Raw genomic sequence first — 21,418 nt, 5'->3', positions numbered from 1 at the left:
ACAGAGTTAATCCTGTGATTTCCTAGGCTATCTGATGGCCATCAAGGAAGCCTAGATGTGCTAGAGATCAAAGAACTCAGCTCCTGCTTCAGTACATAGTAAGCTACAAAAATGGCTAAAATTAATGTACCTATACAAATTTGTTTTATCCGGTTTGGCCATAGCTCAGTGAATATAATAGACAAAAATGTATTGCCTTGGCAGCCAAGAATTAATGCAATTTAGATTGAAAAATGTAAAAATTACACCACTGGGGATAAGTGATTCACGTTGCTGCTGTGTGAGGCTGTTAGAATGGGCAAAGTTAACATGCTCATGATCCTGTTTGAAGTAGGCTGGTGTGATAGGGCTGCCTGCAGAAGTTGCTGTCTCTTCTGCAATAGAATTAGTTTTAGGCTGCAGCACTAGGCAGGTTTCAGAATTTGACAGCAGCCCTTCTTGCAGCATACCACAGGCTTTTAGTTGCTGGCACAGCAGGAGCAAGGGATGAAGATAATGTTGCTGTGGTTCTATCATGTATTATTTAAGTTTTCTAACTGCTTGTTTTCCCTTCTGCACTACAGTTCGCTTCCCTCTCACTTGTGATGTTATAGATATATATAGGTTGACTAAATATAGGTCAGTTAAAAGTCCTTTCTTCTTCCCAAGGAAAGTAACATCAGTTGGTGCACTTCCCATAATTTTCTTGCTTCTCTAATTATTTTCCAGAATACTTGTTAAGCAGTATTGACCTCTTAACTAAACCCAACAATTTTCTTTTGCTGTAATTTAGGGAGTAATGTACAGAAATTGATCTACTTATTCAGATGTCTATATAAATGGGTTGGAATTTATGAAGGAGCATAGGGATGTTGGGTTAATAATATTTGGAATGTTTGGAGTTAAATAATTTACTTGGAGTTGTACAGCAGTATCAAAGCACGTATGTTTAGAAACACACTAATAAGTTGCTTATTTTAATGATCAGCTATAAGAGAGAATACATCCAATTCTGATGTAGAACTGGACCTGTGGAAATGTAGTGTTTCACATAGGTGAGCAGCCTAGAGGTTGGTGGAGTTAAACAGAAGTTTAGGAACTGGGCAACATAAGGTAAGGCAGTGGATGAGCATAGGGAATTGAGTGGGAACTGATAAAGAAAGAGGAAGAAGATTGATTTTTGGGAATATTTTGAATTTTGACTTACTTTATCCTAATATTGCCTATTACATATAGAATTTGAATTACGTTGTTTTACTATATTAACATTAGCTAATTATCATGTTTCTTAGTTCTAAATTACTTTCAAAATACCTGCAGTATTGTGAGGCATGGATAAGTGTTTCTGTGCTTTTGGGTGTCTTCCAGTGTATACGAAGGGGTTGCAATAAGTGGGTAGCATCTCTGGGATAAAGTGCACTGTAAGTAACATAATGATTATTTCACACTGCTTCCGTAACTGCATCTAAACTTTCTTTAGTTTCTTTCTGTTTCTGTTCTAGAAAATAATGAAACTTTTGCAGATTTTGTTGCTGGATTGCAATTTCTGTAACATACTCTTTTTGACTAATTCAATTATTGCTAGATGTAATGTGTTGCTTTGACAGAAACTTGTGTTTTGTTTACTTGTACTGTGTGAGACACACCATTTTCATTTGCTTTTGAGTTTTATTTTAGCTGCAGAAGTACAGAGAGAAAGAATAGGAGTCATAGTTTATCTTGGATATCCAAACTTGCTTTGGAACATTATTGCCAAAGGCGATTATGCTTAGTGATTATTATATTTATGAAGTTGTTGTGTTTTCTCAAACCACAATTCTTGTAAAAGGATAATTATGTTAAAGCTTGGGCTATTCTTTGCAGATTCTGTGCCAGCGCCAAAATATTTTCAGACAATATGTAGTTATCATTTCAAAGATATGCTTTTAACTTGAAATACTAAGTAGTGTAGTAAGTTTTTAAAACATAATATTCAGTAAACTAGGACAGTAGTAAGTTTAAAGTTAAAGCAAGTCACTTATCTTGCACTGCCATCAGGAATCAGATCTGAAATGTGCTACTTAATGTGAAGGCTTAAAGTTTATGTTCTTACTCTCAATTAATTTTATGCTATTGATCTTTTGCAGAGGGAAGGACAAAAATCTTACCATTTGTAGCTATTGTTGCTTAACACTTTAGTGGTCGTGTTGAGCAAATCACAGACTTCTAAAGCTTTCATACTACGTGTTTACGTAATTTAATACTGAGTTGGATAATGCTTGAGGTGGACTATGTAAGGGTTTTGATATCTGTAATTGATTTTTTTGAAAAATGATACAAATTACTTCCACCAGTCAGCAGTAATAACTTAACTGTCAGGAGCTTAATTTTAATTTGCACACTGAAGTGAAGTTCTGTGTTCTTATTTTAAAGAAAATTCAAAATTAAGTGGACTTCTTTAAAAAACAAAATCTCTGCTGGCTAAATGGTCACTAATTCTGTTCCTAAACATTTAGAAACTTTCGAAGCTGTATTTGTGCAGAATTTTTGACACACTGCAGGGTAAATGGAAGTTAGAAATAACGCTGTTAGAAGTTGTAGAGTGCCGACAAACTGCTTGAATAAGTGTAGATTTAATAAGCCTTATCAATATTATTCTTGATGTTGCAACTGAAATACTGTGCTTTGTATGTATGTAATTCTTTTCCCAACTTTTAAACAAATTTCAGTATTTTCTTGAAATTACACTTTTCACACATAACTATAGCTTTAGATGAACTTAGCTTTGCATGAAGTATGTTGAAAGAAGGTTTTCAGAAGCTACAGACTGGTTTCTTTTCCCTTAGGTATTCTGTAGGGTTCTGTAGAAGTGACACACAGGTGATTTATTTTAGCAGATTTTTGTAGTATCTTCTTGTATTATAATGAAGCTGTATTTATGACCACTTTAAAATGGTTGAAATATGACCTATTGCAAAAAAAGAAGAGTAAGATTTCTCCATAGGCATCATGATCCAGCCTTCCTTTTGTTGGCACTAGTCATAGTGTGGTCCTCGGATCTGCAAGATCAGTGCAGTAGTTTGGATTGAAGCTTGTCTGGCTAATTACCACATAGCCAGGGCAGGAAAGACCATGTCTTTTACCTGCAGTCACCTTTAGATCAGCTGAAGATAACACAGAGTAGGATTTTGAGGAAGAAAAGCAGTTAATTTAAAATGTCGCACCTCACAGTGACTCTTTAATTTACAAAAGGAAAACTTCACACTGCTCTATAACCATGCATCGATTTTCTATACATGGGAGGAAACAATATGTCCTTTTTATAAGTTGAATTTGTATTATCTCAGAAACACAGGCTTGGTTTTGAAAAAGGTGGGGGTTTTGTTATCTTTTAACTCCTCTTATGTCAATTCTAATAGACACAATTCTAGTAGAGAAAATTTAAAAATTTTAAAGAATTATTTATTTTTTTACATTTTTGAGCTATAAAGAAGAACAAGTTGAGTGGGAATAGGTATGTAAATATTAGTAGTGAGTCATTTGCACTTCTCTGTGATTTCACAACAGTAGTAAGAAATTATTTTAGTTTGGGGTTTTTTGGGGGGAAGCAAGCAGGGGTTGGCAGTTTAAAAGTTTATGGAGTAGTCCAGTATTTAATCCTTAGTGAGTTACACAACTATTTTGCTTACCAGTATTCAGTGTTTTGGCTTTTTTTTTTTTTAATGATGTAGAGTCATCTTAGTTACTCCCTTTATGTAGCTAATATCAAATGCTCTGGTTGAAGTACACAGATACTTCTCATAATGAAAATTATATATGAATAGAATAAAACTGAATTTCTTCTGTATATGGGATTTTTTTCACATTCTTCTCCCCATTCATTCCTGGATCACATGTACCTAAATATGGCTACTTGGATGCAATTAATGTCATGTGTTTTTTAAAAAAAATGTGAAAGAGAATATTTAAAAGAAACTCAAAACTTTTGAAAGTTTAGCTTTAATCTTGAGTCTGAGGTTAAAAGAGCTTTCACAATTCCAGCTATTTTGAAGGCTGTCTGCCTGTAGTAACATAAATCTTTGACATAAAACATGGCCCTTATTAACATGAGCATCTGCTTATAAGAGTAGAAAAAGTGCCATTTTCTTTTAATCTTAGTATTTCCTTTTCACTATAAATACTTTTTGCTACCTACAAAGTAACTGAGCTTTTGGTTACATTCTGCCTAGATTGGTAGTGTTGCTTTGACGTGCAGAATAAATTAAAATGCAAAATTATTTGGGATTTCTCCTCACTGTTAAATTCAGAATGATGGGAAGATTACAACATGAAACTGAAATTCTTAATGTTAACTTCTAGCTTTACTGATTGTGAGGGGTGTTCTTAGACAGCTGTTCACAGGACTTCTTTTCTCTGTTCTCCAAAGAAACATTGTTATCTATCCCCATTGCATGAAGACAACAGAAATCCCAGGTTTCCGGAGTTGCACTGAATCAGTAGGAAGCTTGTGATGTTAATTAGATATTATTAGCAGCATCTATTTGCCATTTCAAACTAGTGTCTTTTTCTGGATAGACTAAGCAAGAACACTTCAGTATTTTGAATTTGAAAGAATTAGTTTCTGATAATAGAAGATGTGGCTTTTAGGAATGACTTGGAAAATACATTTAAATTTTAATGGCATCCTTTAATGGTTTTTATTGGGTACATATGTAAATTTCTATGGGAAAATGTGCACAGAGTATGATACACATGCCTGTGCTATTGTTAATTTGTTTGGCTGTTTTTAGTGGTGGTTTGAAGGGGCTGTTTGTTAAGTTGTTGTGAAATGATAATCTTTGTGTTAGTTCTCACAGATCTGGTACAACTTTTTGAGAATCTCTGTTTATTTTTGCAGGTAGGAGGATTTATCTGACTAGCACAGCCAGCAATAGCAGTGGTGAGATGGATGCACAGGCAGGCACTTGGTGCCTTGGAGTTTCTGGAAAGTTCAAAGAGAGAGGCTATTCCTTTTTACAAAGTGAAGACCAACAACCTATTTCAGAGTTAGTGGAGCAAATGCTGAATTTTATGTGGTGAGACCACATGTCAAATCTGTCCTGCTTAAAACCAGTCACACTGGGAAACTGCAGGTTCTAGTATGTAGTAAAGCTTTGGAAAAGAGAAACTACATGCTCAGGAACTCTCTGTGTCTGTATTATCATGCCAATGGGTACAAATGATCATGGCCGTCTGCCAGTTTATTGTGTAGCTTTGGTAAAGATTGAACTTTTTGCATTAGAGACAGTTAACTTGGATAATTCTGGGTTTTTTGGGAATACAAATGAGCAAAGTTCTTTGAACCAGTCAAGCATACTTGTCAATGTGTATACATGCCAGTATCCAAAATTACAAGTTCGTTGGGCCACTTGGGCAGATTGATGAGATAATTTTTGTGCATTTGGTAGAAATAAGTCTTATCATCCTAATGACTGTTTATTCATTAAAGGTCTCAGCGGTTATTTACAGTGTAATCCACAGTGATTAGTGTTCAACTTCATTTGCCATGGAGTAAGTTTTTTGAAATGCTTGATAGGTACGTGTTCTCTTGACCCATCTTCTTTCTTTGCCACACAAACTTTCCCTTGCATAGTCTTCAGACAGTAAGGGAATGGTGAGAGACTTTTCAACCAGGTACTTCATTTGCCTTTGTATGAGCAAAGCTCTAAAAACAGTTACAGAAGATATTTTAATCTCACATGATTAAGTGTCCTATATATGGACCTTTGGACTTGCTAGTTGTGTTAACTCTTAGGAATACAGTTTCAGTAGAAAAAGTAAACTGCTTCTGGTACAGCATGTCTTGAGGATGTCTTCATTTTGAGGTCTTCCACCGTTATTTTTTCTTTCCTTGTCTCTTGAACTATTGCAGAGAAAAGTTTTAAATGTAAAAATAAAAAAGTGGATTTGTCAGCACTGTGCTGATTGTAAGTAAAGTATAACTGGACTTTCTTAGGAAGCTTTGTCTAAGTCATGTTTACTAACACACTGTACCCGTTCCCCTTTCCAAGCCTGTACCCATCAGATGTATACTTGGTGCCTTTACAGTTGAAGGTTTGAAGGGTTATAAGCAGTACAATACCAAGTAATACCTTTGTAAGTGTAAAATTGCACATAAAAAACCCTCATAACTTGTACTTGAATTAAGGGTGAGGTGCAAGGCACTTCAATTGGATGATAAGCATAACAGTGTTTTGACATTGCTGAAATAAGTCTGCTAATTGCCAGTTCTTGGACAGAGAATATTTTCATTGCACAGGAACAGACAAAAGCAGCAAGATAGCTGTGCCCCAAAATGGTGATACTAGTTTAGACTGGTAGAGGTATTCCTGCCAAGGGATTGTGGCTGGACTTAAAAGTTTTCATGTCTGTTACAGTGTGTGTAATGGTCAGCTGAAATTACATCTCTTGTGGTACCTGCAGTATAAATATTAGGGCGGGTATTATCAACTGTTCTTTATAGATTATAGTTTAAATGGATAAGATGGGCATGCAAAAAAAAAAAAGGGTACTACGTAAGTGGCTGTAGGTTGACAGCAATGGTAGTAGCACGTTCCTGGATACGAGCTAGGAATGAGCTGAACAAAGAAAACGGAATAAGAGGCAGATAACTGAGATGAGGTGTAATGCAAGGAAGTGCATGAGGTGGTGACTGTAACAGAAAGAAAACATTGCCAACGTAGGAAACACAGTCAGTGAGCTGTACGGAGATTCTTCCCAGTGTCCTGGAAACCAAAGGTCATGGCCTTACCTGCCTCTGGTCCTGACCCCAGGGGTAGTTGTCTGGCTTTATCTGACTAGCTGTCTCCACTGGACAGAATAATTGGCAGTGAGGTGATTGCTACTGATCACTCTACTGATTAACTTAACCCAAAATTGGTACAAAAGGGTCAGTTGATATTTTCAGGGTATCTCTCAGCAGAGGTCTCTGTGATGGGAAATGGAACACTATAAGAAAAACGGGAAAAAGTAATTAAGGTAGACAGAAAAGGAAGGAACACTGTGTTTGGTAATCATGCTTTACAAATCAATTGTCATATAAAATTGTTCCTGAACTGTGTGCTTCTGGAAAACCTCCTCTTATACAGTACAGTGAGGTTTTTCTCCTTTATTGAATAGGTGAAAGTCATTATCAAAGGTTCTGGATCGAAAGTACCAGTTACATTGATGAAACCTTAAAGTTTACACTTCAGACTTTGTAGCTTCATTACATAGCAAACATTTTGATTTTTCCGTCCAAAGATCCACATACTTTCAAACCATTTGTGTTCATGGGTGTTATTTCCATGGTTTCATTTTTTAAGATACTCAGTAATCACTTCTGTAATTTATGTCATTCTTGTATGTAATGTGGTGATATGCTAAAATATAGTCCTTGTCAGCAATATATTTTAACACCAAGTTTAAAGGGAGTTTTTATTCTAAAACTACTTTTGAGAATCTTCAAATATTGTAGAAGGGTGTTGTTTATTCTTAGTTGTAAGTTGCTTAAGGCTAGCCTGGATGAACCTAGCCTGACTCCTTTGTGTTCTGATAAGATACTACGTCTCACCCATTTATTGCAAGCAGTTAACTTTCTACCAGAAAGTTTTCTGACCTTGATTTTGAAGCTCTTCAAGACATCAAAGCTCCACCAGTATTCTTGTCAGCTTATTACAGACATTAATTGCCATGTGTTTATTCTATGCTTAATTATTTGGTGGTTTTTGTACTTAATGGTTTTTAAAAGCTTTTTTTTTTAATTCTCAAAGGTTCTATCAAGTTATCTCATCTTGAAGTGTAATTTTTTTTTTTTTTCATTTGACCAATGACTTTTTCAGTGTAAATATTTACTACTTTAACTTCTAAACCTAGAATTTACTTGCTTAGGATAAAACCACTCTGGTATTTGGCAATATTCCACATCTCTCATATAGAAGAGAGCACCTCAAAAACCATTACTGCATTTCTTCACAGAATAAAACACAGGGGTCTTGGATGGCATGGTGTTCAGAAGAAATTACTTTTAAATAGCTATATTTTTTTATGATAACTAGTAAAAAACAATCCTCTCTGTGGACAATGCCGGTTCCGGTTAGGTGATTTAGAAATTTTATATATCATTCTCTGGGTTTTCCTGAGCCATTGAATTGTGTTATAGGGAGTGAGAAGATCTTGTAACTACTTTATAGGAGTTTGAATATTAACAGTGGTAACAAGCAATATCCCTTACTTCAAAAAAAACTGTTAAAATGTGTAGTTCACAACAGAAATACTGAAAAGCTGGAGTAGAGTAACATAACAAAGGAAATCAGTATATTAGATATTTTACTGCTTTGAGTTTTCTCCTAGAGAATAAAAGGGCTAAGTAAGTCAGTTATCTGTTGGAATTGTTTTTTTAACTTGCAGTCATCTGTACTTGAAGTCTAGTTTAAGATCTTGAATCATGTATGAATACTAAATTTAAAATACAAATTTAGTTCTTGGAATTAAGCGAATTAGAACAGATTTTTGTTTTCTTTCCATTCTTGTCTAAGTAAGTGCCAGCAAGCTTTATGGGCTTGTTATTTAAATGGATTTTGTGCCAAATCATATTACGTGTCATGTTTCTAAAGTTTAAATGGCACTGGTTTGCTAGGGATGGCAAAGTTTTGACGCCCCCAATCATTTGCAAATGATTGGATTTTGTATCTTTTTTTGGGTAGATTTCTAATACTCTGAAGCAGCAAATTGGCTGATTGAACTATGTAATAAATTATCTGTTCCCTCCTTGAAAATTGTTGTTGTATTGGGGTGGTATGCATTTTGGTTGCTGTAACTGCTTTAAAATTAAGCTGCAAGCCCCATGGATGGGTCAGAATCATAACTTTTAAAACGATTTTGTTAAAAAGAACCTGCCCAAATCTGTCCTTTTTTTTCAGGTTTTCAGTGATTTTTCTTTGATAGTAAGGTGTGACTGATTATTTAACTACAACAGTTAAGTTGAAGAGTAACTACTAAAAAGAGTAACTACTGTGGGCATAGTTGCAAAGAACATTTCTCTTTTTGGTGCTGTTGGTATAAAAACAGTGCCACCCCCTTACTTGGTTCAGGTGTTCATGTGGTGAACCTGATCAGGAAGCTGGTCCAGATTAAAAAATAGCTGAGCAAAGAAAAGAATGATTATTTTTAACCCAGATCTATTAGGAGTGGCATACTGATATTTGGAAATAATGGGTAACTGAAGAAACATTTTTAGAAGGTGAAACCTGAGATAGCCAAAAATCAGGTAGGTATGGAATTTTCTTATTAGTTTTTGTTTGTATTTTATTTCTCAGTTGCAAAAAATTGTATTTTACATACGTTTAGATAGAGACAGATGGAGGAGGAACATAAGTCAGTTTATCTCTGGTCAGGTTGACCTAAGGAAGCTGTGATCTGGGTATGGCTTGAACTCCCATCTGAGCCAAGCATGCAGCCAGCAGTCCTGCTCCCTCCTGCACATCCCTGCCTTCTCCTGATTCTACCATCTCTGTCAATTAGGGCAGCAGAAAGGCAGCTCAGGAAGCTAAACTGGTTGAATTGTAACCTTCCAAATATATATTTTCTACTGGCCTTGCTCCTTGAGGCAGCTCACTGTGGAGACTGATGGAAGCCAGAGCTCACCTGTGGCCCGGAGCAGCCGAAAGCCCATCGCCGTGGGTCTGACTTTTGTTATTGTGTAGCCTCCAAACACCAGGAGTGTGACCTCCTGAAAGGTAGCTGCATATATTTCTAATCAGCCCTGCTGCCCTTCTGCTCCTGTTGTATGCACTGCCCGCCTGTCCCTCCACACTGCTGGTGCATTACCCCTGCCTGGTTTAGTCAATCACCCCTCCCCTCTGCTCTCCTGGCACCCTTGCAATTCTCCATTGCCTCCTGCAAAGTGCTGCTTGAACTGCAGGAGAGAGTAGGAGAGATGGGAAGGTGTCCCAGTTTGAGATGATTTGCAGGGGTGGTGACTTCGGGCAGAAGTTTTCTCCCTCAGATTCAATACCCTTGGTTTCTCTAAGAGAGAAACCAAGTACACCTGGATGTAAATGGAAAAATAACTCTTTACCAAGAAGAAATGCTAATAACAATACTGATAAAACTGGGTTAAACTAAGTGATGAGGAGAAACTTCCCAAGGACCAAATAAGAGATGGTGGCTGGAAAAAACACATGCGGCCATAGGACAGAGACAAGGTGGCCACCCTTCCATGTGGTTTGCCTCCCCCACACCTGGGAAACCTGGCAGGAATGATTGGAGAGTCAGTGCTGGCAGGAAACGATGGAAAGCTGGAATTTGATACCAGCAGATGCTGGAGTGAGGCTGTGATAATGGTACAGGCAGCCGGAGCAGGGCTGCGGACCCCTCAGGCAACTGGAAGGATCCGTAAGACACCCACTGGATCCAGCAACGAGACTTGGTTGTTGTAATTTCGATGTTCGTTGGTTGAAGTGGTCGCAGTCTGCACCCATCGAGGTGGTGGTGGAAGCCCTGGGTGGTGAGGAAGGTCCTGTGTGGTGAGGGAAGAAACCTCGTGGTGAGTGAAGTCCAAGTGTGGTCTTTTATTGGGCTTAGGCTATGTGGGAATGCCCGCAGTACCTTCTCTGGATGATGTAATACTAGAACACGGGATATTTTGGGAGTCTTTGACATCTTCTAAGATGTTACAGCTACCAGTTATGTCAGCACAGGTGGATCCATTATGGCCAGCATCAGAGATTAGTAACTTCAGACTGTGTGCAAATTGTCCTGATGCTTTCCGGGAGGGCAGTTACCACAGCTGAGTCATTTGTGTAAAGACAAAGAAACACTATCCAGACTAGCAGGAATTTGCCTCTCTCCTTTCTTGTTCAACACCCAGCTTGTAGCCTGAGGTGGCAGGTGTGAATGCCTTTAGCACCTGGGTGGTTACTTTGCACGTGGTCAGCTTGCACCTTGGTTGTCTGAGTCCTCAACATTCCAGTCTTTCACACTTGTGGATACATTCTTGTCCTAGGATGATAATACCACCCTTATCTCAAGTTCCCCTCACAGTCCAAATTAGTAGGCATATTTGGGGAAAAGAAAAAAGAAAGGCTGGATACCAGAATTTTTGTGTAACCCCAGACAGAGGGTGAAATGAGCCTTGAGCTTATGGACTACAGTTCAGGGAAAGCTGTTTTAGGAGTTGCAGTGGCTGACTTATGAATAGGGACTCTTCATAAATGAGACAACTTGTCTGCTTTAGCCAATGAAACAGTTAATGTCAAGAATACTTCAGTTGCCAACGCACATGGAGGTCTGCAGGGCTTTCAGAGCATCATTAGTGCATTTGTTTTGGTTTCTTGTTTTCAAGGCCTTTTTGAAGTTTAATAATAAAAAATATAACAGAAGAGCTTCTGTTTGTACCTTTTAAGCTAATGTACTCTACCAAGTGGTACTACTTCAATATCCATTATATAGCACAGCTGGCACAGAGTATTGAGAGTGCAATCTGCTTTGGTAGTGTTATTGATGAAAGAGAGTATGAAATAAATATGAAGAATTAATGTAGTATACTATAGGAATACACAAACTGGTTGGTGTCTCCCCTGGCCTCAATGTATATGTTTTCCACGGTGGACGTTCATCAGAAAAAAAAAAAAAAGCAAATGGTGTAGCCGTGGAGGGTAAATTTTGGAGGCTTTAGTCCCAAGTAAAGACAAGACCCTGCTTTGGAATTGATACCATTTTCAAAGACTAAGGATGCCTTAGAATTTTTAATATTTGTAGCAAATAGGAGTTTTAGTATGGCTGTAAAGTGTCTCACACTTTATAATAGCAGTTGACAGTTACCAAACCTGTTTTCATGCTTCATTTCGAATGGATGCTGCTTTGACATAGGCATGGCTTGTAATGGTAGGAAAGTTTTGACATCTTCAGCAGTCTTTAGAATTAATACTTTATGAGAGAAAGTGGGCATTCAATACTGCCATCAGGTGCTAACAAAATGGATGGGCAAAGACAAGCTATAAAACAAATCAGCTTGTCTTCCATATGCAAAAATGTTTGGAGTTTTAGTGTGGTATTTTAAACTGCATCAACCTCATTCTTAGTATCTTGAGGTTGCAGAAGTTTGCAGCACATTCACTCACAAAATAATACAGAAACATATGGCCATTGTGAACTCATATTTAGAAATTACCACTGAATGCAGTTTGTAGAGAAACAAAACATCTATATGGAGGTTTTGAGGGGTACAGTGTTTCAGTGTGCAGTGCTGGGAATTCTTCATAATCAAGGAGAAGAGGAGGTGCGTGAGGTTTATCTGGAGCTGAAACTTAAGGCTACTGTCCCTGCACCAGGAAAGTTCAGTGCACTTCTTAGGCCTTTCATTTAGGATTTTCTTTTTAAGCTGAGTTGTGTCACTCTTGCTCATTCAGAGTCTTCATATGTACTTATGAACTCAGATCTCGGAAATGATTGCTGTGTGAGAGCATGTGCTGCACGTATTCAGACGTCATAGTTGTTGATTAGAAAACATGCCTGTGTTATGAAAATGAGAATCCAAAAAGATAATAGGGGATAATTTCAGTTCAATAAGGTGAATATGATTTTTCTGTGTAGTTGAAGGGTACCAGTGCTTTTAAATGTCATGTGACACACAAGGTGGACAGTTTAATCCTGAAAACCTTGCACAGAAATTATTTTCCAAAGGACATCTTCACTGTACAAACAGTCTTCCAAACTAAAAATTTGGAATAGTAAAATGCCTGAAGAATAAGCTTCAGTAATGTCTTGCAAAGAGTTAAGTCTTACAAAAAGAAAACTTAGAATCAGATTCCCCTCCCTCACCCCCACCATTTCAATCTTAGGAGGGGCAGCTGTTAATTGTCTGTTGCACTCATTTATTTAATATGTTTTAAATATGTGTCAATACTCTGTTTTGAATATCCACCAACAGGAAAAGGAGCAATATGTACAGTATGATGCAACCTCAGTGCTGTCCTTATGTTAGGCTGCAAGCTCTTCCAGTGGCATGTGTTCTAAACAGAGAACAGGCCTTACTGCTGGAATAGGTGTTGTGGGAATGGTGCTCTTCCTTATCAGGACAAACTGAGCTTTAATCTTTGTTCTGCTCCTTGTTCTGCTGTGTAGACACTGATATACACATGCACACACTAACACCCATGTTTCCATTTATATATATTCTTCTAATACTACTTTTACAGCTCTTTAAAATACTAGGAAGAGAGTTATACAAAGTGGACAATTTGTTATGGATTCTATAGAAAGGTGTGTTTATTCTTTGCTAAAAGAAAATGCTGCCTGATGTTAACATTGAACAGCAGTTGTCTAATGTGGTGTAAGTCATCTAATAAAATAAAGCTTTGTAGGGCTCTATATTCAGAGATCTAGGCTATTACAGAAATTTCTGTAGTGTTTCAGAAGTGATCAAGAAGGACACATTTTATAAGACTCTAAAAGGAGCTTTTCTAAAAAAATGGAAATATAATACGAGGAAACAGACCTTTTAGCTGTGTTAATTGTAAAGGACTATGAATAAAGACTTTTTTGTTAAATGAAACTTTGCTCTCCATTGTACAGATAGATCAAACTAGTTTTTGGTAACTTCCATCTCCAGTAGAAATACACAGATCCTAATAGTCAGAATTTTTATGAGTTGGTGTAGCCCAAAGCACAGACAGACATCTATGCAGTCAAGTTACTGTGATTTAGCAAATCAGCTGCATTAAGTAAATGTTCTAATGCTCTTCTTCCTTGCAAATACAAAGAAAAAAAAATTAACCTAAACCTGCTTTTTGGCAGATGCAGTTCAGTGGTGACAAAAGATACCCTAAGATTGTGGATTTTACTTTACTGAATGATCTACATAGTTTTGATTTAGAGGTGTAACTAGCTGTTGTTAATATTTCCCTTTTATACAACAAGTTGGGGCTACAGGGTAGATAAGGTTAAATGATTATTCGAGTTTCTGCTTAAAGTGGGAAGAAAAAAATGTACAAGGAACACAGGAGGCATGTAAACAGAACTAAGAAAATCACGAGTTTCAAAAGTCATGGAAAGAGTTCTATGCAGAAAATCGAAAAATGGTAAATACAGAAGGCAAATTATTTTTTAAAGAACACAGGTTTAATGAGATATTGGGAGGATGTGAATATCAGTTTTCCGAGAAAGAAAAGCCACATATAAAAGCTTGATGTTCAGGTAAGGCCAGGTTCCTTGTATCCAAGTGCTAAGAACTTGCTGATAGTGAAAGAGGAACCAATGGATGGATGAAGAAGGGCACATATTGAGAATACATACTGTATTTATTTATTTTTATAAAACACAGTGTCATGGTCTTAGTTTGGATAACATCTTACTGAATCTGCTTAGTATTTCAGTAAGAAAGACCCTGTAGGCTTTCCAGCATTGTTTCTATGAGTGTATTAGAAGACTGTGTGCTAAACATGTCAAAAATATAAAATGTTTGAGTGAGCAATGTTTCAGAGATTAATATATTACAAAATATAAACTCAATACCATTTACTTAATTACAAAATTTGGCACTTTGCTGGCTTTGAAAACTTGGCAAGACCTGTGGGCCTCAAGTTTTAGTAGGCATTTGTGGTTAAATATTGGAGAGCTGACTCACTATTTAAACAATTTCAAGCCAGGCTTCCTTTTCAAGAATAAAGCTAGATTCTCTCTTCTTCTTTGACCCCTTTACTTGACTTAATTATTGTAGCCTTCCACTTTATTTTCCCATCTTCTTTCCTTTCTCCTTGATCCTGTATCCAAAAAGCTTTTCCATAGCACTGCACTTAAAACTTCAGTCCCATTTCTTCTGGTCTGTTGTTGTGTAAAAGTGATGTTTTCTGTGTATGCTGTTCCTTAGAGGACATTTTAAAAGAGATTCAGAATTTCCAAGAATAAAATAATTTAGTAGCGCTTGCTTGTTTAACCTAATGTTGTGGTTTGGAGTTTGATGTTCTGGCTGTTTCTTTTAAAAGGATGTAGTTAATCTGGCAGACATTCACAGAAAACAGTATGGTTGTGTGGATCTGGAGAAATTGTTTTACTAAGAAATTGAAAAATATTTGCATGTGTGTAAGTTGTTTTAAAAATGATACCAAGTAAAACGTAAGTCTTGTTTCTCTGGAAGTTCAGAGTAAGAGGATTGTCTTTTGGAAAGCGATTAAAGAGTAGAGCAAGGAACGATGTCCCACATCCTCAGAAGGATTAATGGGGATGGTGGAGCAAACAGCTTTTGCGCTCCTGTTCAAGATGCATGTTTATTAAAGACCTGGAGTCTTTGAAATGCACTGAGGTGAAAATTTGAAACTCCATTTAGTGCTGTATAGGTATATGTGTGTGTGTGTGCACCTGTTGAATAGAACAGTTGTGCCAACCTAGTACCTGAATGAAATGTGAGATTACCCTTTATATCGCATTAGGATAGGCCAAAATATGGGGTACGACACCTCAGGACAAGGGAATGCAGTTCTTAGAATGTCATGCTAGAGCAAAGTGGAGAGGTGTAGGATCAGCGTTACATAAATTGGTTTTAAACATCACAAATTTAGCATTGGCAGAGCATTGCTGCAGTTCTCTCTGTCTTAGCTGTTTGAGCTGGACTTAAAGATTAAACTCTACTGTAATTGTGGTGAATATAAGAGCTTTTCTGTCAGAATGAGCATGGTTTTTGGAGGAATTACTGATGAAGAGTGTTCCTACAACTTCCTTCCTAACTCACCTAAGTCTGAACATTTTGCTAAAATGATCACTTCTAAGGAGAACTGTAGAGAATTAATTTAATAGTAGCATATAATTTCAAAGTTTTGCATAATGACTCTTCAAGATCAGTTGGTAGTCCTGAATTTAAACAAACAGCAAGGCTCCTAATTTGCTTTTTTTATGTTTTATTTTATTTTATTTTTATTTAATGGTATTGGATATTTTTAGGTGGCACTAAAGCAGGGTGGGGTGAGGGGAAGAAATAAGAAGTTGCTGTTAATTTCGATTCCAAATATACAGAAACATATACAGCAAACCAGATTGACTTGTGAGGTGATCTGAGTGTTAAAAAGCAGGAGTAAGAAAAAAAAAAGAAAGCCTCTTGTGAGTTTGAGGAGCAGGCAGTTGGCAGCAGCAGAAGGTGCTAGCGAAGGAATGCTGCTGAGAGTGCGAGTTCTTGGTATAATCCTGCATCAGCCTCTCACTGCGTGTTCAAAGAGGGTTCTGAGGGCAATGTGCCGAAACGGCAAGTTTGTGTGCTGAAGCTTGTGTGTGGTTGCAATAATTTTGTTTTCATTGGAGCGAGAAGGCTTTACAGTTTAACTTGGGCTTTGCCAGTTTTGTTTTTTTGGGTTTGTTTTTTTTTTATTTCAGAGAGGGCTAAAGAGACAAAAGGAATGTACATTTATTACTGTATTTTAATCGTAAGTCTGACAACATGCTCATTTACTAAAAATCTTGAGGTAAAACTCCACCTGTTAGCATGAGCAAAGTTATAAACTAGGTTCTGCAACTTCACCTCTACCATTCATAGTTTGTTTTCCATAATTGCAGCCAGTGGCACCAAACTCTTTCTCAGCATGTTTAGTTTCTTCTTGGATCTCCTTCATTGTAGCTTTTAACTCTGTTATGGTCTGCTAGTACTGCTGCTTTTTTGTCCTTCTAGTACGTTGGACCTTCAATATTAATTCTCTTAGTAATCGTTGTGAAGCGAATGAAGGGTAAGGACTATGTCTGACCTTAGTTCAGTTTGCTTTATTATTAAAATGCCTTCTTCCCTAAACACATTCGCTTTTTGGGGGTGAATTGTTGTTACGTCGTTGTTTGTTCAAGGCAAGGGCCTTCCAGGACACCTGAAAGAAAATGAGTTGATTTGGGTGACAGTGGCAGGCATGGGCAGGCAAGGAGACCATTTCATGCCCCTTTTGCTGTATCTCTCATGGATTTCTTCCTTTTCTGCTCAATGCTGATATCCCTTTAAACCCCTGTGTTTCCACAGGAGGACATTCTGGCTTTGGCACCTCTTAGGTCTGTTCTGTCTCCGAACATTAAAGTCTTTGCTGATTTACAGATTTTTTTTTCCCCCCTTGAGAAATTATAAAGCAAGGGAGTCCTTTTTGTGACTGTTGGGGAAATAAGGCTCTTGGATCTGACCAGACTTAATAATTACTAGTTCAGGACAAATGCTTTATTTTGATGCTGCATCTCTTCTGTGCGTGTGAGGTCTGGTACGTGGGAGTCCCGTGTTCCAGAAACCTAAGTTTTGTTTTCCAATTGAAAGAACTTGGCTTCGTGGCAGTGCAGAATTGCTAGCCAAAATAAACAGAAGGTCAAAGTGTGGGTTATTTTAAGTCCTAAGTAGGATACCAGGATTCTTAAATCCTATAGAATTTGCCACCATGGATTACATCATGACTCTGAAGATGCAGGATATGCCACATCAGATAAATAGGTTATCTGTTTAATCCGTTGTGTTAGCTAGTTATGAAATGGGCAGTATTTGGCTACCAGCAAAAGTCAAAGGACCGGTTGCAGTACCATTTCTGCCTCCTTCACCTATCCTCTGGAAGGAATAACATGCCAATAAAACAGTCATTATTTTACTCAGTAACATTTTTCTTACCTGGTGGGTTGGTTTCTCTTATTTGTCTGTTTGCTGTCTTCCACTTTCATCCAAACTTTTTGTGCAGAAAGATTAAAGCTGCTTTGCTGCAGTGACAACTCCAGTTAATGAGCAGAGAGTGTAACGAGTTAGTTAGAAATTGTCTATGTATAACCTGAAATGGTCAGATTTATACTCTGTTTCTATTTAATCTCTGAGGTAACAGTCTCCAGGTGAAATTATTCCCTGTAGAAGAATCATTGACATCAACAAGTGCTCAAAAACTCTTGAGAAATTTAGTTATAATGTATCTGCAGGGATTTGATTGTGTTTTTTCTTCAAGTATTTCCAATGGTGGGACTTTAAAAGAGCAGAAAGATATACTGGAATGAACTTCAGGGAGGGACAGGTTCTATGCTGTGTGGCTGATCATAGGGAAATCAGAAAAACAAAACAAGCTGAATGGAGTTGCAAGTGTTCAAAGCAATTGAGTATGCGAGCTTCAGCTGCTGTCATAAGATTTTGGGTTGGTAAAGGTAATGCAAATTTTGGCATTGGTTGGGGTGAATTTTTGAATAGAGGATATAATTCCCAATTTATGCAGGTTTGTCTTACCTGGGATTTTTACTTTGCAGTGCAGTAATAAATGTGTTAGGGAGAAGCAGAAACTGCACTCCATCCTCTTCCCCCTCCTTGCATGACTGCACCCAACCACCACTGATGCTTCTTGAATGGCAAATCACAGCTCCTAAATTTGACAGTGTAGACATAACTGAAGAGATTAAGTTTTAGAGTTGTAATTGTGAAAATGTCTACTTCTCCTTGTATGTTTAATTTTTGGTAAATATTTTGCAATCTGGGAAGATTTAAGAAAATTTCAAACAAAGTAAATAGCCAACTTGTAATTGGAAGCACCTGATTGGAGAATTTTGTTACTGCTTTACATTTTAAAAAAGTTAACTGCTGTAAAATTGTGAAAGAAAAAAATAAAAATTGTGCACTTTTTTTAATTGTCAAGAACTCTACTTAGATTGTTTAAGAGTCATTCTTAGGGAACTGAAACAGGCTAGTCTGCTTTAGGTAACCAAACCATGTGATAGCTTTAAAACTTTGCTAGGTAAAGACTAATGCAAACATACCTGCAATAGGGTATGTTGCTTGTGAAAATTTTCAATTTTATTATTTTTCTAATGCCTACCTGTAAGATTCCACCAGAGTAGGTGGATCAGGCTTTCTGTTCCCTCTTCTATTCTTGTGTCCTGAAGATTTTAGCAGGGAATTTGGTAAACTTTAAATCTCAGTCATAGTGAAGGGGCTCCTTTTTCTGAAAGCTGGGCTGAGGCGACTAAGGCAGAGGTTCTGCCCCCAGCTGGTCTGGCACTGGCTAGACTCTTTGCTGAGCTGACTTGGTACAGTAGCAAGCAAAAATCTAACCTGACAAAAATCATGGTTAAATAATGCCAGCTAGATTGGGTAGGGCAAACACAGAACCAGAGCCTGTGCATGTTGCAGAGGGGTAGGTCCTAAATAGAACTATATGCAAAAGTACATATCAAGCAGTTCAATAAGGTTTTTTTGTGTACCTTTGTGAAATCTAGGGTTTAGTTTCAAGTTAAGTTGTTAGTTATTTCTTTTTTGGTGTCTTATGGCAGTACACTCAAAAATTTATGCTGAATTGATGTCATCCATTTACATTAACTAGAATGGCTTTATTGGGTCACACTTGAAGTATCAGCTTGTCCAGCATTCTGTTTCTGGCAGTAAATAGTAAATTCTAACAGCAAATAGTAAATATATAGGGAAGGGAATAATAAAAAGAAACATTTTATGATCAGTCTTTAAGACACTTGGAAGTATCTGCAGCTTAGAGACTTTTTGAGCCAGATGTGACATCCTTGCCTTTAAAAGCTCTTCATGGAGCTTGCATTTGTTCAACTGCTTTTTGAGCCTGTAAATTTTTGGAACTCATTCCCACAAGACATTGTGGATCACGAAGTTTAACTACGTACCATGTAGAGTATTTCTATCTAGTTCTTTGAACCTGCTCCTTAATGTCAACTGATGTTCCCTAGTGCTTGCATTTGAAAAATAGTTGTGCTTTATTTATCTTCTCTGTGTCACCTATAATTCCATACTCATTTTTTCTGACCTCTGTGCTCCATTTTTTTAGGCTGAGCCATATAAGTAGCATATTTCTAGTTTTACTCTGTCTTTTTTGACAGGGGAGGCTCGACTGCATATATTACTATGTCTGGGGGTGCACTGTGGATTCAGTTGTGGGTTTGGTTTGGCTCTTTTAGTTCTTTCCAAACAGTTATGTCTCATTTTCTTTATGATAGCTATGGAGCTAGCATTTTCATTGAACTCCATGACTATGTGACTGATCTTTCCTAGCAGACGGAGCTCCTTTCCTAGGTGTGTTATTTTTGCATTTGCCAGTATTGAATTTCTGCTGTTCTCTTGCACAATCCCTTCACAGTAAAAGAGTTTTGCAACTGTTGTAATGATGCCTAGGACCTGGAATGAATTTGGAACTATCTTACTCTTGATATCAAGCAAAAAAGAAGAGTACTTTGGTTTCCCAAGATGATTTTAATCGAGGTGCAAGGCAGAGGACAGCAGATGAATATAAAGAATTGCAGCAAAAAATTTATAAGCAAAGCTGCAGTGATTTCAAAGAAGTTTGTGTAGACATCCTGAAAGACTGATAAGAAAGACTAATAATAAAGCATTTTTCTGAGAAATTAGCCCTTCTATTGAGTTTGATAAACAGCATCAAAGGAAACATAAAGTGCTTGTTTGGCAGTTTTACAAACACAGAACAGAGGCTGCCAACTGTTCACATGATGGAAGCAGCAGTTGAGTTTTTGGTGTTAAATGTGAGTGGATAGCTGGTGTGAGAATAATCCAGGGGGTGAGGGGAAGTAAAAGCAAGCAATTTATGGTTAGTGCCATGGAGCAAGAATCATAAGGGAAGCAGAGAAAGGGTGATGTGTTAGCCATACAAGTCAGCATTTGTGTAGGTTCGCTAGAATAAGCAAGGGGAAGTTACACAGAGTAAGTTGTGTGTGTTCTGTTTGTCGGCTGTGGTTTGGTTCAGTATGTGCTGAGGATAACGGGAGCTTCGCATCCATCGTTTCCACACACTAAGTTGGGTAAGCAGTGAGTGGAGAATGAATGGAGTCTGCAGCGTGACAGGCTGTGCTGCAGAAAGGAATGCCAAATTATTTTCTTCCAAGGCACAAAAGCTCCAAGAGATTGGTCTTGTCTAAAACATCACTTCAGGTGCCTCCTAGTCATGAAGACCTCACTTGACATAACACTGACAAAATGATAATAAACAAAAGTCTGTATTTTTCTTAGTTTACTAACCAGCATCTTAAAAACCAGAAAATATGACATTGATTTACTCTTCTAGTTCTAGGTCAAATGATTAGTTCTGTGGCAAGACAGCATGACACTTTGAGTATGACAGAAGCCCTGATGCTGCAGCAGAGGCTGGGAATATTAATGGCCAAATCTAGGTGAGTGATTTTTAATTCTACCAGTTCCCTACCTGTTTAATTTCTTCCTTATAGCCTTGGTTCATATCTCTCCTTTGAAGCAGCATTGCAGTTCTTGGTTTTCTGAAATATTAATATTAGAATATATTTAAGACAAAATAACGAACTTGTATGATTATTGATTACATAGCCTTTCTTTGTCATTCTTGAGATACTGAGGCTGTACTTCATACATTTTCATATTCTACAGCTTTTTTCTTGCAACTCCAGTGATTTTTTTTCCCAAAACCATTTTGCAGTTAAGTTTTGAAGGTTTTTTTTAAAGTTTTTGGACACCTGCCTTTAGCAG

The 21,418-nt window shown here is 37.3% G+C and overlaps 1 protein-coding gene across 2 annotated transcripts in view; it reads left to right on the top strand.

The window, feature by feature from the left end:
- Nucleotides 1–21,418, top strand: part of FRS2 (fibroblast growth factor receptor substrate 2) — a 52,986-nt gene that overhangs the window by 13,021 nt on the left and 18,547 nt on the right. Inside the window, exon 2 of one of the 2 annotated variants that reach the window (XM_018080662.2) lies at nt 20,985–21,090. The gene's annotated coding sequence lies outside the window, so the exon portion shown is untranslated. The remainder of the gene's footprint in view (nt 1–20,984; nt 21,091–21,418) is intronic. The other variant, XM_029963564.1, reaches the window with a different exon arrangement.

The sequence above is a fragment of the Manacus vitellinus genome, unplaced genomic scaffold (assembly GCF_001715985.3).
Source record: "Manacus vitellinus isolate BGI_N305 unplaced genomic scaffold, ASM171598v3 scaffold_5_pilon, whole genome shotgun sequence".
Taxonomy (NCBI): Eukaryota; Metazoa; Chordata; class Aves; order Passeriformes; family Pipridae; genus Manacus; species Manacus vitellinus.
This window is presented reverse-complemented; position numbering and strand designations above follow the sequence as displayed.